General features: G+C 39.3%; 1 protein-coding gene across 4 annotated transcripts in view; it reads left to right on the forward strand.

The window, feature by feature from the left end:
- The window catches only part of CADM2 (cell adhesion molecule 2), a 659,180-nt gene that overhangs the window by 497,981 nt on the left and 142,589 nt on the right, over positions 1-18,610 (forward strand). The window contains exon 1 of one of the 4 annotated variants that reach the window (XM_065676382.1): positions 1,817-1,832. The exons of the other annotated variants lie outside the window; for them this stretch is intronic. The gene's annotated coding sequence lies outside the window, so the exon portion shown is untranslated. Of the gene's footprint in view, positions 1-1,816; positions 1,833-18,610 lie in introns of those variants that run through there. 4 annotated transcript variants of the gene reach the window in all.

The following is an 18,610-nucleotide window of genomic DNA, read 5'->3' on the forward strand; positions in this document are numbered from 1 at the left end:
CTCTGTCTGTGACTGTCAGGTCAATACAAGACCTGTCTGCTATTTCACAAAGCAGTTTTCTTTCCCCTTTGAAAAGTAATTATCTGTGATGTATATTCTGTGTGCCAAACAATCCTTTATGTTGCATTGATTCTGGCAGTCTGATTAGCAAAAACATCACCTTGCAATGAAAAACAGAAAATATTTTCTGGTTTATGTTTCCGCTTACAGACTTAAGAGCTACTTTTTATTCTATGTTATAAAAACTTACTCGAAGAACTAGAACTCCCAATATGAGTTGCAGAGATAATGATCATAGAAAAACTGCTTAAATCTAGAATAAATATTGGAATAGATGAATGATACAGACTGATCAAATATTTAGGCAATCAATGGTCCTGTAAATCATTACTGTGAATTCTGATGCGCTTTTGCTAGTTCTGTTGGACAAATTATCATTATCTACTTTGTAATGGCATAGTACAGTATCTGAACGATAAAAGGCTTCCTATAGTATGAGGGCTACACCTTATTAATTACAAGAATAAAACAATTCTCTGTTTTGGGGGGATGGGAATGTTCAGCAATCAATGTGCCAGTAAAATCAGGTTCAACTCAGTAGACAGGAAAAAAATGGACATTTCCCACAGTCAATTTTAGCATTTCTGTCTTAGGAAAGTCTTAAAAAATACCCATGTACCAGTCAGTAGGTAGAGGTACTGACTGAGACATGCAGCCAAGCAAAGTAGTGTGCAGAAATACTGGCATAGGTCCCCTGAGCAATATGCAAGCACAGCATCACTATGCTTACATTACTGCTGTTGAGCCCAGCTAATGCAGCAGGACTGGTTTCAGATATCTCAGTACTGTACCTTAGTTGCATGCTAGGTCTGATGTTCCTATTGTGGTACTGCATTGTCCAACGTCGAATCACCTTTTGTGGTGACTATACTTCTATTCCTTGTTATCATGCATACTTCATGGTGCTTTACTTAAGACTATTCGAAAGGTCATTAATTTGAGCAGTGACTACCAAGAAGTAGATTTATGTATAGAAACACGTGCATTTCATGTTTCCGCTTAACTTCTGGGTGCATCTTAGCCTAACTTTCTTTTCAGGCCAGCCTCACCATGGTCTGCAACACGGGCTGCAGCAGAATTTCTGCTCTGGCACTGGAGCACCTCCTCCCCTCCTTCTGCACTGACCTTGGTGTCTGCAGAACTGCTTCTCTCACATATTCTCACTCCTCTCTTTGGCTGCTGTTGCTGTTGTGCAGTTTTTCCCCCCTTCTTAAATCTGTTATCACTAAGGTGTTATCACCATTGCTGATGGGCTCAGCCTTGGCCAGTGCTGATGGGTCAGTCTCGGAGCTAGCTGGCATTGGCTCTGTTGGATATGGGGGAAGCTTCTTGCAGCTTCTCACAGCTTCTTGCAGAAGCCACCCCGGTAGCCCCCCTGCTACTAAAACCTTGCCACAAACCCAAGACAGGATGCTATTAATGATACTATAGTTTTAAAAACTGAATTGAGAACATCACCTTTTTTTCCTTAATATAAGGGCATGTTCTCTAGTTTTTTCCTCTGAATGCTTTCTGTGTTAATGAGCTCAGTATCTCTTGTGCTGCTAGTAACTGTCATCCTCATTTCTAAAGCCAGTGTAGAAGGTAAAAAGTTTGCCTGCTTTATTACCAGCCTAAGAGACTGGTGGAAATGCTGAGATAAGCATCTACAATTCCTACCTCCTAGGCATTTTGCTCATCTCTCATTTTTCTCAAATTCTTTTAGTCTAGTTAAGAGCTGTTCTCTTCTCAGTACCAGTGTTTGTTTGTTTCAGACTGTTGCGTGTGGTTGTGTGAGTATAATTTCCATTTACTATAGTCAAGTTTTAAGGATGTTACTTTTGTAAAGCATTTCGAGGTAGAAACTTAGCTGATCCAGTGTTATCTGAGAATCTGTTTACAGCAAGGAATGTGTTAGAGCAGGAATTACATCTGAGCAGCTCCGACTGAGTGCTTTCCTTCGTTGCTATTTCAGTCAAGATCACAGCCAGAATAAAGCTGCCTTGACAGGAGGCTGAAATCAGGGTGTAAAGTGCTTTCAGACTGTCTTGTAATATTTTTAGGCTGCCCTTGAAAGCACAAATTTGTTTAAATGCTTTCATTTAATTGTTGCCGAGTTTCATTATGGAGTGTGGCAGAGAGGGGGGAGTAATGGTGTCGTACTGTGGCTGTATGTTTAAAGGACAGTCAATGGATCATGTTACTGCTTGAAGTATATCAGACGCAAGTGATACAGTGCTATCAGGTGATTTTTATTGTACTGTTAACAATAGTGAGAAGTCCTTATTTCTGAACAAAAATATGCAGTTAAAATATGTGCAGAACTTCATATTGAAATGCAGTGGTTTTATACAAAATTTCTGTGGGTATGCTTGCAGGAAATACTGATCTCTTTAGGAAGGCTAACAGCTATACTGCAATAGGAGGAAGCAGTTCAGCTAATGCATGCTTCAGCAAATTAAATAACTCTATTCCACTTCTGTATTTCATTCACATATTTTACTTTGCCACAAGGAAGACAAAATGGCTGAAAATTCCTGAACCTGTAATGACAATAAAATACTCTGTTATCACTGGAAACATGTAACTGGAGTGCAGGGCAAGGGATGCAGGAAGAGTTACCTGCTGCTAAGTTCACTGGCTAGGCAGGTTTTCTACATTACTGAAGTAGTAACACATGATAGGGTGTGCGCTTTTTAGCTTTCTGGAGATTCAGGTACTGAGCCATAATGCCAAAGAGAACTTCAGCAGCTGGAATAAAGTGCCTTTAGCACAGTGGTGCACACTGGCACGTGTCTCATTATAACATATGTAACTGCGTCGTGATGCAGCTGTAATACAGGAAAGAGCGGAGTTTTCTGGTTGTCCTTTACATTATGAATTATTGTGCCTGTACTGGCCACCCTTAATAAATATACTGCCAAAGGACAACTTTAAAATGAAATGATGTGTTGAAACTTGGTGATGGGGCTTAAAAGCATAATGAAATGCCTGTTCTGTTCACAGTTCTAGCCAAAGACTTTCTTCTTGTACTTGCTGCTGCCCCAATGCCCAGCAACTGTGAGATGAATAAAGCTGTTAGAACTCAGCTAATTTGTATTTTGTGTCAGTAAATGAATGTTTTGCATTCCATTCTGGAATGAGAACTAAACCTCTGCCTTTCTCAAGGTACATTGCATTTCCCCTAATAACACTTTACAGCAAGTTTTAGAAGGAAAAGTCATTGTCACCCTGGGGGGTTAGATTTCTAACCTGTGGGGTTAGAAATCATAGGCTTAGTGAGCCAAAGTGAATCTAGACAAGGTCAAACAACAAACCAAGATACAAAGCAGAAGCAGTTCATGTGTTTCTCAGGAGTACATTCAGTGCTTTGGAGGGAGGCAGACCAGCCTCAGTGGAAAACATATTTCTCTTCACTATTGTGCCTCTCAGTGTTAGTTTATGTATAAGAAGAGTGAATCAGGAACAATATGCCCTTTTTATTTCTTATTATAGTATGTATTTGCTTTTAGAAGATCTCTCTTGGAAGTCTTAAGCATGTACATGGCTACCACAGACCTGTGCAGCCCCTCCAGTGAATCAATTGCAAGACACTGTGGCTTCATAGGGTCCTTTCTTCAATTTTATGAGGTTTTTGCATAATAAAGCAGAATAATTTAAGTTTTACTGGTCTTGCATCCTCACATCCACATATATTTAGGGGAAGATTTTGAAAATGCTGTCTCGTGTGTTTTTAATAATACTGACTTCCCCATTGCATTATTCTGCAGAACTCTTAAACATACTTCATTTCAGCGTGTTTTCTGCTAGCTGTTTCCTACAAAGTAATTGGGGCAATAACCAAGTCACTTGTTTTCAGCAACACTTCAGTATGTAAAATGTTTCTTGTTCTCTGTCTTTGTAGTTTTACCCACCTTACAAGATTTATGTGCTAAAATTAAATGGTGCTGCTTCAGTGTTGTGCTCTATAGAGACCTGTGTCGTTTTACATTTTTAGTAGTTAGGAGCTGATGTAGCAGGATACATTTAGGCTTTGTTTTCTGAGACAGCTAAAAATAGCACCATGAGAATAACTAAGGGGTTATGCAAAACTTAGTCTTGTTTTTAACTAAGTTGGACACTTGTCCAGAAGCTGGTACTGTTTATAAATTACTAGGGCACTGCAATATCAGCAGTTGTAATTACTAACAATGAATTTAAAAACTAGTGATAGCTTAAAAGTTATATTAAAAGTTTGTGAAACTTCACAAAGGTAATGAAAAAGGGAATAACAAGCCATCCCTAAAACCATCAATAAGTTTTTCAAACAGTGCAAACTGTATGCCTAGGACTGTGCTCATGTCAATCACTAACCTCCTTTTATTAGTCTTAGATAGAAGATAAACAACAAGACTGACAGCTTTGTGTCCTTTGGCATTTTTGTGTCACCATTGCAGAGTAAGGGGGTATTATGTCATCACTCAAGCCTGTCGGGTTTAGTTTAGTCTGCTGTTTGTCCTAATGATTGTTTTCCTAATTTTTTCCTCTAACTTGATACACATCCCCAGTATAGATTGTATGTTGTTGATGTTACCAGAATCCATTTTTAAGATGAGAGATGTCTTTAACTTCAGCCATGGAATTGTCACCTTTTTTCCCTGTACATCAAAACAGAAATTAGAAAAATAAGCATCTTCCTCACTTGGTCATTTCTGGTCTATACAGAACTTTTCATACTTCATACACTCAAACATCAATTGCATAAACATTACAAGAACTTTGAAATGTTTAAAATAAAAAGATTTGTTTAGGTAAGTTCATCATGTCTACCTCTCATGTGGCAGCTGTATAGACTTCGGCACTGTGCATTGATAACTAGTGCCCAATACCTAACTTTAGTTATATCATTTATTATATGATGAAATAAAAGAGAATGTTACGTGATGTTTGGCTTTTGAAACTAGTCAAGTACATGTGGTAAGAGGTTGAAGAGTCGACACTTGGCTTTTGTTAGTGACTTTGTAATACATGTTCATTTAATGAAAAATACAGGTTTTCCTCACTAGGGAAGCAATAGACTGGTTCCACAAAAAGACACATGTTCCTATAGGAAATGTCTGCCTCAAATTACATGTTCAAGGTGTCTGGGAAATGTCTGGAAGGGTAAAACAAAGAGTGGGATTCTCCACAGACGGGAAGCTGAATACAAAAGATATGTGAGCTAAACATTAGAAAATCCTAATAAGGTGAAATAGAGCCTGGACAAGCAAATTCAGCCTAAAGGGAAGCATTTAGTGCTTCTTGAGATTCCAGTTCCCTCTGAAGGGTGTCATTTAAGCCAGGTCAGATCTTTCTTACACTGAAAGAAAGACACAAATAGAAGAACAGAGAAGAGGCTGCTTGGTCTAGCTGGTAGTCAGGCAGTTAGAACAGTCACTGTTAGTGGGATGGGTAAGGAAGGGGCAAGTTTTCAACTGCCACAGTCTCTAATACAAACCAGTAAGAAGACCTTTGGCCTGCCAACCTTCTCAGAGAATGTCTTAACCATCTGGCCACTGTAATTTCTTAAAGGGCTTTGCTCACGCCTTCACTTACTGGCACTATTCCACTACCAATATTCATAGTAGGAAGGATAAAAATAGTGGAGCTAGCAGGTAGGAAACAGAGGAAAATAATGTTAAATATTTGCATCAGTTAGTGTGTGCTTATATTTCTATGTGTATTCATACAAAGTAGGACAGTTTCACAGGACACTTTTAATGGAAAATGCTCAAAAGTCCAGTGGCAGTGGTACGCAGATGGTCAGCTGATTTGGAAATCCTGGGCTCTGTCCCTTCTGAGCAGGGCTTTCTTAAGAGAATTTTCTGGGTGACAGCGAATAGGCAAATTTAGAGTATTGGCTTGCCTGCACCTCTTGTGCGAGTAATTCTGAGGATGTCTGCTATGTAAAGTAATGGGTAAAATAAGTGGAGGAGGAGTACCTTGTTTGTGGATTGCCCTGATGCAGACACAATATCTGCTTACCACTACTCATGTAATTAAGTGACCCAAGAGAATTCTGGCAGTTGCCCTTAGGTATCTGTACATCTAGAGAGACTTAAGTTCAGCAGTTCAGCTAAGTACCTGTCATTGCGCAATTGAAGTATTTCAGTGGTGCCCAGAGGTTTTCCTTAGGCACAGGGATTCATATTCCTGATGTTTGCTACGGTTTTATGTGGTAAGTTCACCTACAACTACAGCTGGGTACTGTTACCTAATAAATTGTCAGAAATATCAGAGACCAAATAATGGTGCAGAGTGCCAGTGAGTGCCTAGATATTGTAGTGGCTTTTTGACATGTCTGTCTCAGCTGCTAAATTTATTCCAGTAGAGATCACTTTACAAGATGATACTTGATTTACATTTTCTGATTTGTTTCATAATAGGGGAGATCAGAGTCAAGTCTTTGATTTCATTTTCACAGGGAACAATATATCTTTAGTTCTAAAATGGATGATCAGCGACTACATTCATAGAATAATTCAGTATGTCACTTTGGCTACCGCAATTCACATTGCAAAGCAGTGTAATTGTTATTCCCATCCTATGTTGTTGCAGTTAGTAATGTTTCATCTAGGTTCGTCTGTAGCTGTCTTGGCTCTGTAGACATACTGGGGCCAGATCCTCAAGTAGTTCCACAGTTTTTCTCCTCCCTTTCCCTTTCTTTGAATTTAGGCAGTCTCTAAGGAACTTTATCCTCTAAAGTGCTATTGAGGGAGACAAAGTATTTTTTTGCCCCTTTTTGACTTTAATCCTCTTAATGGTTTATGTCTTTTGGTAGAATTAGGAAGACAGATCTGCATATGGGGATTTTGTTTTGTCTTCATCCGCTGGAGATCAACCTGGTTGAAGACATTGCTAATTATTGGCATAAAGCTAATGATCTATATTTTACAGTAGGAGTTTCCCTATGGTATCCTGCAGATCTTTACAGTGCCTTTGAGTTAGTGTTAATACGTACAGTTTTGATTACCCTCCTCTGCCTGGCTGTAAAGCGAAATCTGACAGTAGTCTTAAATTGGTAGGTTTGTAGTTTTCTGTGGTGGAGCTGTTTAATCATTCTTTTTTGCTTTTTGTGGTGGGGGTGTGTGTTTTATTTTTAGTCTGTCACTGTTCAGTCATAATTTGCAGGACCCAACTAGAGGAAATCAAATATGCAAATAAAGTTTCAAATATAGGAAATACTGGAGAAAAGTATCTCCAGTGCATTTTCACTCTGAACATTTTTCTCCAAAATTATTGGTGTTGTTTTGTGTTGGGTTTATTTTTCTAATGCAGATTTTTAGTAGAGGGTTAGTAAGTGCTGTGTGATTTGATTTTTCCCCCCTGCTCTCAGAATGGACCTCTTAGGAATAAAGTAATCCAATATGATTCTTGTCTGTCAAGCTTAGAGGGTTCAAAAGCATATTCAGCAAGTAAGCATTTGCAGGTAGTTCATGACTGCACCTTTAATAACTGGATTATAGAACTCATTTTTTTTTTTTTTCTACTAGGGATTTTTTAAATAGATTTATTTGGTTCCAGCTGAATCCTAATAAAGCCATGGGACTGCTGGTCTGAGGACGAAATGTATTCAATTTCTAGCTAGCAGTAACATCCTTCCTCAATGAGGAAATTAACCCTCAGTACAGAGGTAATTTATTGAGCTTTTCAATAAACCTGAATATCTACATTGCCAGAGCTTCCAAGGTTCTGTTCTTCTTGTTATTTCTGACCATGATGCTGTAATTCAGTGTTGATGCAAAAGTCTCCTGGGGGCTCAAGCTTCTGATATCCTACAGGCAGCAAAAGCAGATGAGAGCAGGTCAGCTAGAACATGTTCCTGGAGTATGGGAGAGCTCATTTGTACATACACACTGAGAATGGCTGGCAGGCTCCCTTCTCTTCAGCTCCTCCCTTTCTGTTGTTCTAACTGAAAACATTTTCACTGATGCAATCTAAGATCTTTAAAGCCTTTGTTGTTCCATGAGAAGACATGTTCATGGGAGGGCCTACTTGGAACAGCACTAATTTAAAGAGGAGACCACATTAATCTGCATTTTAACAATGCTGGGTAAGACATCTCTATGGATGGATAGTCCTTAAATTTTGTGTTCAGTACTGTTCAGCAGAGTGCTCTTCAGGATATCAGTTGTTAATTGCAAGAAAACAATTTAAAAGCAAAAAAGGTGGAGAGGAATGCTTGAAAAGTTTTTTGTTGTTTTATTTTTCTGTAGAACTACGATACAGGTAAAAGCTGTATGAATCAGAAAATCATAGAATAGCTGGGCTGGGAAGGGGCCTCTGGAGATCATGTAGTCCAACTACCCTGCCCAAGCTGGGTCATCCAGAGCAGGTTGCCCCAGACCTTGTCCACTGAGGTTTTCAGTATCTCCAAGGATGGAAACTTTACAACCTCTCTGAGCAACCTGTGCAGGTGTCTGATCACCCTTAGGGTAAAATATTTATTTCTGTGCTTAAGTTAAATTTCCTGCATTTCAATTTGTACCCATAGACTTTGGGCCTGTCAGTACTTCAACCACCCTGACATCTGTTGGAACAATGGCACTACACAGCACAAGCAATCCAGGAGGTTCCTCAATTGTGTGGAAGACAACTTCCTTCTGCAAGTAATAGAGGAGCCGACAAGGCGATGTGCCATGCTTGACCTTGTGCTCACCAACAGGGAAGGGCTTGTTGAGAATGTGGTACTCCAGGGCAGCCTTGGATGCAGCGATCATGAGATGGTCAAATTTGAGATCCCCAGGACAGTGAGAAAAGTGTGCAGCAAGCTCACTGCCCTGGACTTCAAAAGAGCAGACTTTGGCCTCTTCAGGAACCTGCTTAGTAAGGTTCCATGGGTTATAGCCCTGGAGGGCAGGGGTGCCCAAGACTGTTGGTTGATATTTGGGGATCACCTGCTACAAGCTCAGGAGTGCTGCATCCCAACTAGAAGGAAGTGCAGCAGAAGGGCCTCGGTCTTCACTGGCAAAGGCTCTGACTGCACCACCCAGGTCTTAGAAGGTAGACGCAGGGACTGTGAGAATGAAGACCTTGAGCCCACTGTGGGAGAGGATCTGGTTCGAGACCATCTTCAAAATCTGAACATGCACAAGTCCATGGGACCTGATGAAATCCATCTGCGGGTCCTGAAGGAGCTGGCGAATGAAGTTGCTAAGCCACTGGCCATCATATTTGAAAAATCATGGCAGTCAGGTGAAGTTCCCAACGACTGGGAAAAGGGAAATATAACCCCCATTTTCAAGAAGGGGAAAATGGAAGACCTGGGGAATTACAGACCAGTCAGTCTCACCTCTGTGCCTGGCAAAATCTTGGAGCACATTCTCCTGAGAAGCATGCTAAGGCACATGAAAAACAACAAGGTGCTTGGTGACAGCCAGCATGGCTTCACTAAGGGGAAATCCTGCCTGACCAATTTGGTGGCCTTCTATGATGGGGCTACAGAACTGATGGACAAGGGTAAAGCAGTTGATGTCATCTACCTGGACTTGTGCAAAGCATTTGACACTGTCCCACACAACATCCTTCTCTCTAAATTGGAGAGATATCAATTTGATGGATGGACCACTCGGTGGATAAAGAACTGGCTGGACAGCCACACACAAAGAGTTATGGTCAATGGCTTGATGTCCGGCTGGAGACCAGTAATGAGTGGTGTCCCTCAGGTATCGGTGTTGGGACCAGTCTTGTTTAAAATCTTCATTGCTGACATGGACAGTGGGATTGAGTGCGCCTTCAGCAAGTTTGCCAATGACACCAAGCTGTGTGGTCCGGTTGATATGCTGGAGGGAAGGGATGACATCCAGATGTACCTTGACATGCTTGTGAGGTGGGCTGATGCCAACCTTATGAAGTTCAAGGTCCTTATGACAAGTGCAAGGTCCTACACCTGGGTCGGAGCAATCCCAGGCACAGCTACAGACTGGGCAAAGAAGAGATTCAGAGCAGCCCTGCGGAGAAGGACTTGGGGGTGCTTGTCGATGAGAAAATGAACATGAGCCGGCAGTGGGCACTCGCATCCCAGAAAGCCAACCATATCCTGGGCTGCATCAAAAGGAGCTTGACCAGCAGGTCAAAAGAGGTGATCCCGCCCCTCTATTTTGCTCTTGTGAGACCTCACCTGGAGTATTGTGTGCAGTTCTGGTGTCCTCAACATAAAAAGGACATGGAACTGTTGGAGCAAGTCCAGAGGAGGGCCACAAGGATGATCAGGGGCCTGGAGCACCTCCTGTATGAAGATAGGTTGAGGAAGTTGGGGCTGTTCAGCCTGGAGAAGAGAAGGCTGCGTGGAGACCTCATAGCAGCCTTCCAGTACCTGAAGGGGGCCTATAGGGATGCTGGGGAGGGACTCTCCGTCAGGGACTGTAGTGACAGGACAAGGGGTAACGGGTTAAAACTTAAACAGGGGAAGTTTAAATTGGATATAAGGAAGAAATTCTTTCCTGTTAGGGTGGTGAGGCACTGGAATGGGTTGCCCAGGGAGGTTGTGAGTGCTCCATCCCTGGCAGTGTTCAAGGCCAGGTTGAATGAAGCCTTGTGTGGGATGGTTTAGTGTGAGGTGTCCCTGCCCATGGCAGGGGGGTTGAAACTAGATGATCTTGAGGTCCTTTCCAACCCTAACTATTCTATGATTCTATGATTCTATGATTCTATTCTACACACTGCTCAGAATTGTCTTGCTCCCTTCATCAGGTACTCCCTTGCTCCCTTCATCAACCTTCTCTGCTCCCTTCATCAGGTATTTATAAACATTGATGAGATCCCCCTAAGTCTTCTCTTCTCCAGAGTGAACATTCACAGCCTCTTCTTACATGATAAATTTTCCATTCCCTTAATCACCTTTGTCACCCTTTGTTGTACTCAGGTATGTCTCTGTCTGTCTTGCATTGAGTGAGCCCAGAAATGGACACAATAATTAACATGTGGCTTCACCAGTGCTGAGTAGAAGAGAAAGATCATCTCCTTGGACCTGCTGGCAGTGTTCATCCTAATACAGCTCAAGATGCTGATAAGTGTAAAATAATGTTCTGTTACAGAAAAGATAAAGTGTACTTTAGAGTTTATATTTGGAAATATAAAGGAATACATTTTATGTGCCCTTACCTTTTCAAGAGTTGCTAATTAGTATTTCTGATGTATATTTCATATGTAATTGGCTTAGCCCAGTCTTATAGTTTCTTTTAGCAGCCTCATTGTCATAGAGAAATTATCTATCACACAAAGGAAACAATTTTTTTTAGTACAAAAAATTGGGGAAGTGTTACTAAGAGAGATACCAACAGTTTAACAATTAAAAAATTGATGAGGAGAAGGCGAAAAGGCTAGATGGAAGAACAAGTGGAGTCAAAGACAGCTTATTCCAAGGAGTGGTGACACTCGCATATGTGTGCAGTCAGGAAATTTCAAAGAAAAACAAGGAAGGAAGATGAATCATAGAATGGCTTGGGTTGGAAAGGACCTTAAGATCATCAAGTTCTAACCCCCCTGCCATGGATAGGGGCACCTCGCACAATGAAGAATAAGAAGAATAAAAATCAGGAAAGGATGAAATCAATGAGGCGGGACAAATACTATCTTTTAGAAGATAAGCGTATAGTGAGTATACTAAAGGCAGTTATAGGGGAAAGAAATTAAACATGAAATTCGATTTAGGAAGTTTTGATTGAAGAATTTGGAAACACCCTGATTAAAGAAGGGCAAGAGAAGGATCCGAGGAAAGCATCAAACTTGGCAAACAGAGTTTGCAAGCAAATGAAAAACAGAATCAAAACCACTGCTGTGTGATGGAGAATGTGGATTAGATACCTGGAATTTTTCCAAAACTGTTGAGTCTACCAGGAGTAAGACGGGGAAAGAAAGTCAAGTGTGTAAACAACAGGTTTATTTTTCTAAATAATTTTAAAATAAGAGATTTTAAATTTTGTGCCTGGAGAGAAGGAAAAAGTTGAGTAGCTAGGTAAAAAGGAATTAACTGAATCAGCCCTAAAGTGGAGAGATGAGATGGAAGGAGGAATCAAGGACACAGTATAATTAAAAATGGTATAATATAAATTAGATACCAAAAACATTAATGTATCCAGTGTTGCAGATTGTTACTTCAGCACTCTCTGTTACATCGGATGCTGTGAACATATTATCATCCAAATGTGCAATTAATGTCCTTTGACAGGCACTTTGTTGATAAGCTTAAGAAAGAGTTACATTCACTGCCCTGAAGGCCAAATACCTCCTTTGCTGGTGCCATGTCTCAGCCAGCTTGTGAAGCAGAACTGGAAGTCACTCTTGATCTACTATATACAATTCAGTAGTACAAGGTAAATTCAAAAACACTTCTTAGACTCTGTCTCCAATACTTTAGTGATTTACAGTGTATTAAAAATAGCCATAAAAAACAGTTAACACTGGAACAACTCCACGCAATTTTAAAATATTCATTTGACAATTAGGATATGAAAATCTGTCCTTCAGAGCTAATAAACTAAAGACAGGTTTGTGATCGTGGTTTCTTAATCAGTCTTCAGACTATGCCAGTAGTGAAAAGTGTAATATGAGAACCAACATTATTAATCATCTGTTTTAAGTGTGAGGGGTAAGTAGCATACTTTAGCAGTGTAGCTGTAAATGGTAGTTACTCTATATGTATAATTTCTGTGTTAAATTAAAGGCTTCAGTCCTTTACCTACTTCTAAAATTTGAACTGCAGAAAGAAATAACCAGAAGAATATTTTCCCCCAATTTTTAAAAAAGAAAATTCCTGCAGTATTTTTTTAAATGTAAAAGCCATGATGTATTCAGCTGATTTTTTGTCCATGGATAAGTTTCTTCTAGTATAATCAGATATATCTGGTGTATGTGAATGGCCTTCAAAATGTCAAATAGCAGGAATAAATGCTACCAATGGCAGCATGTTTCCATGCATCTATTACTGCTAGTGTCTACTGTTTGTTAAATAATGCCTTTATTCATAGTAGAGTTTTTATTCAGTACGGCTGTCAATATTGACACACTATGCCATTCTGTATCAAGTATTTGTGGTTTTCTTCCAAATAATATTCTGTAGTACTTGGTGAATACATCTGACCACCTCTCTCTTCTCCAGATACTATGTTGCTGCACTTGTAAAGCCATTCTTATAGAACAGAGCTGTACAAGAAGCATATTTGCAGAAACTAAGTGCAAATCCAAAACCTCCATGGGGAGAAAATCACTTTGGAAAAGCTAAAGAAGTTTAATGTTAGTGAATATATACCAAAGGGGGGTTTTGCTGGTATTTCAGGATTGGTCATATTACTGAATTTTGTGATACAGAGGTTCTTTACCCCAAAACCATCTAGAATCACAAGATCACAGAATGTTTCATATCAGAAAGTACCTCTGGAGGTCGCCTGGTCCAACTTTTTTCTCCAGCTGTGTTCAATTAGAGCAGGTTACTCAGAAAATTAGAGGTGTAGAATGTTCTGCTACCCATTTTTTTGCTTTTGAATTTGGTTTAAGTTCATGATTTGGTGCCTCTTCATACTAAGCAATCCAACTCAGTCATTGCTTGTAGGAGAGATGCTCTCATCCCTCTATTACCTATCTCCATCACTATTTCTCATTAATAATTTCCTATTTATTTAGAAAACTAAGACAAATCCCACAGAAGAGGAAGCATCTGTGTTCTTGTGGTTCAGAGGCAGATTGTCTGCTGCTAGGCTATATGAGAGACCTCATAAAACTTTAAAGGGCTGTATCATTAAAGATGTTAAAACCACCAAAGATGTTTCTCAGAGTCCTCTCTGGAATTGCACTAGCCTTATCTCAGATCTCTCCTGATACTTTGTTCCATATTTCAGTTCCCTCCATAGTGAGATCTGCGAGCCATCACTAACACACTAATATATATTGACATATACATTAGTATTTGACTCTACATTGGTATTAGAATCAGTTGCTGGATTTATTGCAGATACACACATCAATCATTGATGATTTTTCTGCTGGTTTATTCAGGTTCTGTAATATTTTCAAGGCAATGGCCTGTTCTTAATTGGCCTCTGGAGAAAGCTGTCTTGCTCCACTGACCGCAGCAGGAGTTTAGGGAGCCTGACTTCTTAATGCAGTTAGCATGAATGAGTATTCCTACTACATGTCTAGCCAATGTAGCCATCTGCTACAGGAAGAATGATGTTAATTTATGCATCTACATAAATGGTCAAGAGGTGCAGAAGGAACAGGAGCGTCTTATAGCTGTTCTCACTTGGAGACAGAGTTCTCTTAGATCAGTAATAAGTGAGGAAGTCTCCCCAGATTCTGCTGAGATAATATGTTTGACTAGGACCACACACTATAGAAATTAGAAGACCGTGACTTTCCAAGAAATCTGAAGCAATACCATCAGCATGACTCTACCGTGAGTATTTCTTATTCATGCCACTAAAAACATTTGCAGGATGATGGGATCATGAAGTTCCGCTAGGGAATGAACAGATCTGTGATATCATCATCCACAAGGTTAGAGAAAGACAGGTATAATTCAGTTATGCAGCTTCCTTAAGACATGGTAAGCTGCAGACACGTATGAAAAACATACTGCACATGGGCGGTTTGAGGAGAAACTGGATTTCCAGTGATGCTAAGTGTAAAATTTGGCCGCATTATTCCGTGTTCCCCACCCTTTAGGATTCCTTGAATCGAAAGATGAAGGCAGCACATGAGGGTCACCAGCAGTGACTGTAAAAGGCAGTCTCTTGAGGAAAAAGTGAGTATACTGTAACTGATGTTCTTTAAAATATGTAGACTGTCTTAGCAGAGTTCTCTGCTGTTTGGCTAGACAGTTTTTAATACCTAAACAAGCTTTACTCTGCCTTGGTCAGCAATCATTTAAGTACTGCTAACACAGTAATTAGTATCAACATTAACAGCATGAGGAGAAATTGCCTGCTCTGGTCTTCACGGAAGAACAAACTTGGAAATCTATGTACCTTTGTTTTAGTTTGCAAGAGGATCAGTATTTATTTATCCCTTCTCTTTCAATAATATCATTATCTATTATTTCTCATTTACAGTGAACTCTCACAAGCCTAAGAGAGACTGGTATGTGTTTTCAGTATTACCCTCAAAAGTGTGTGTGTGTGAAATCCAACTTCTATTAGTATTTTCTTTGGTAGGTATGGACTGTTATTACAGCTTTCCATTGCATTATTTTCATTTCTGTAGTATTATGCACTAGTAGTCCATCATTAGGCTTTCAGAAATTACCTTCCCAACTGAGAGCCTGTTTCTGTCTGTAATTTACAATATATAACACAGTATGATGTATGCAGTTTTGGAATATTGTAGCATTAGTTTTGCCTTTTACCATAATTGCCAGGATCAGTACAACCTAGAATAGGATTCATCGTTTTTAGAGTGGTGCTGCATTTGAACACATAGTTAAGTAATTTCCTCTGTAATCCTGAGGGATTCTTTCCTGTATTATTACTTTCAAAATATCAGTCTCCAACTTGCTATTTAAGATTACCAGTTGCTTTTATCTATTTAATTTAATTTATTTTAATTCTGACCATCTCTAACCTTGCCAGATCATTCTGCAATTTTAATTTTTGTAGCTGCATATTTGAGAAGTGTGATTTTAGAGATTTGATAGGCTACCGTGCTGTGGCACATGTCCAGATACATTAGTATAATAGGAAATCTTGTAATTCCCCTTTGCAAAGGGAACCGGATGAGCAGACCTTGTAAGACAAGTCTAATGTAACTTTTGTTTTATTTTGGGGGGGGCATAGTTAAACATTATACCAAAACAATAAAGCATCTTCAAAGTTAAAAACCTGTATGTTTTGGAAGGATTTGAAACTAAAATTTCTTATGTGAAAGTGAGGCAGATCTTCTAAGACATGCTTAGACAATAAATGTCATCCTTGTGATTTTCAAGTGACAAGCCGAACATACGTGCAGAGTCTCTTTAGGACCAAAACCAGGCATTATAAGCACCATAAAAGGCAAGTTCTTCTTTTGCACATTGCCAAGTTTTGTTAATATTCAGAAGAGAGAAACTGAAGAGAATACAGAAAATGATTGTGAGAGAAAATGTAGCTTAATGCAGAAAATATGGCATGCAGGAATGTTTTACCATATTTATTCCATTCACGAAGGGCATGTAATCATCCTGGCCTTCTTTTGTCAGTTGGCAACAGTTGGAGAAGCCTCACTTAGCGGATGTGCTCAAGATCATAAATCGTTCTAAGTCACCTTAGACTGTTTTCATTCTTATCCATATTGTAGGAATTGTCTTTGTCTCACTGTCGAAATTACGTTGCTTTTTGGATTTTCTTCATAAGCATCTAAAGCTTTTCTGTAAATACAGCTCACCCTGATAAATAATGGATAACACTGAATGAACAGGTTCTGGGTCCCCAGTGCTTTGGCCTTTTCAGGGCAGTAAGCGCAGAGAAGATCCTTCAGTGAGACTGTCAGCACCTCTTTTAATAAAGGCAGTTTGCTGTACTCCTTGACACATGCATTATCCAACATGCAAAAAAATCTGAAATATATAACAGGGAGAAGCAGGTTGCTGATGGAGATTTCTCTCTAAATAAGCTAATGAAAGATTTCAGCAGTATTTCTGAGCTGAAAACAGTCTAGTCTTTTCTTACTAGATTGCAAGCCAGAGCATAAAGTAGAAGATGACTAGACAATTCGAGGTAGAAGAAATATATTCTTATTGACCCCGGTGTTTCTTCCTTTTGATTACTGAGTATTTAAGAAGGGTTCAGAGAGAAAGAGAAATGCATTGAAATGAAAGTAAAACTAATCTCTGAGGATTGTTATGCTGTTCTTCCATTTCAAAAACCTTACCTAACACCTTCTATGAACTTAGTGATGCCCTGAATTTAATAAGTAAATACGTTAATGGGCTGGAAAATTCAATGAAGTTGACATATCCACAGCATCAGAGGGATGCAGAACAGAAAGTTGCAGTTTGGAATGTCTGTTTGAACTTAGTTGTGTTGCTGATCACTTTCCTAATGGGGAAAAAATCATCATGTGAATACAGATATACATATACTGAATATCTAACAGAATGTACTAAGTTATATGTAAATTATATATATGCAAATACAGATATTCTAAATGTAACAAGGTATGCTAAATATCAAGCAGAATACTATTCACAGCCAATTAGCCAAAGATCTCTTCATACAGATCACAAAGGTCTGTGACCTTCAGGTTTTGTTATTTCTGCTAGCTTTACTTATCAATTATGTCATCTTTAAAGGACTCCAATGGTGCATACGTCAGCCAATCTAATAGGTTGAATAGAAGCTTCTAATGTATTTACCACGTGCCTTTCCCTCTGCCTGTGAAAGCAGACTCAATTGCAGTGTTTCTGTGCCAGTACTGAGACCTGTCATGGCTCTAGACTGATTAAGAGATCAGCTGCCTTTCTGACCTTTGGACACTGTTGGAATCATGATCAGCTGGTAATGAAAGCAAAAGTGGTATTTTCACAGAAGCAATGTTCATTTCCAGTGAGAGGTAAAAATGGCCTCACCACATGAAGATATAGAAAATGTGATTACTGAATATCCACACTGCCCCCTTGTATCTGTCCCTGTATGAAAATAATCAGATTGTGTGACTGGAAATGAAAGAGGAAGGAAAAGGATTTTCTTTCCACATACAAATAGTTGGCAAGTTTTAAAATATTAGGAGTTCGGATGCCATGCAAGTATCTACTAGATAGGTTTGGCATCAATATCAATTGGAAATGGGCAAACTGTTCATACAGCAACAGAATAATGAGTATATGATTTTTTAAAAGGACATTGAAATGTTTTGAATAGAAGTATGAAGGCTTAAAAGACTCAACACAGTAATAGTTTGTTTTCCTCTGTATTTCCCTTCTGTCTCTTTAACTTTCCTTCCTTCCCTGGTGGTGGTCTGTGACCTGACAGATTTTGATACACAGCTATAAGTGAGTGCTGTTAGATCATCCCTATAGGCATTTTCATATATTGAATTAATTAGGAGCAAATCAAAAGGTCTTCTCAAGTATATCCAGGTATATCTGGAAACGCAATATAAATCCTTTGAAATCGACTTCAGATTTGATGATGGTACTACATTCAGAAAGTTGGACCCTGAAAATCAGGGATTGTTTCTGTGTCACAAGTTTTAAATTTCTGGGAGTTTAGCATGACCTGTAGAGTATCAGAAATCTTTCTGGTTCCAGCTTATGGTCACATTATTCCCATGACAGTGGGAACAGCTCTAACATAAAGAAGAAAACTTTGTTGAGTGAATCCCCGGATAGCAGCATATGTCAAGTTAGTATTGTCAAAACATCTGCAAGTTACTCTGGAGGATTTGGGGGGGGGGGCTGTTGTTTTGTTTTGGTGGGGCTTTTTTTTTTTTTGTTTTTTTTATCCTATTCTTCAAATATGTTACTCAAAATACTAGTAAAATATAGCCCTTTTAGAGAAATAACATTAGAGATGCTACTCTCTGGCTCCTACAAATGACAGGTCCAACTGCTTTTTCTGCCCCCTATGAAATATGGCTTTTTTTT

The sequence above is a fragment of the Lathamus discolor genome, chromosome 4 (genome assembly GCF_037157495.1).
Source record: "Lathamus discolor isolate bLatDis1 chromosome 4, bLatDis1.hap1, whole genome shotgun sequence".
NCBI classification, from domain to species: domain Eukaryota; kingdom Metazoa; phylum Chordata; class Aves; order Psittaciformes; family Psittacidae; genus Lathamus; species Lathamus discolor.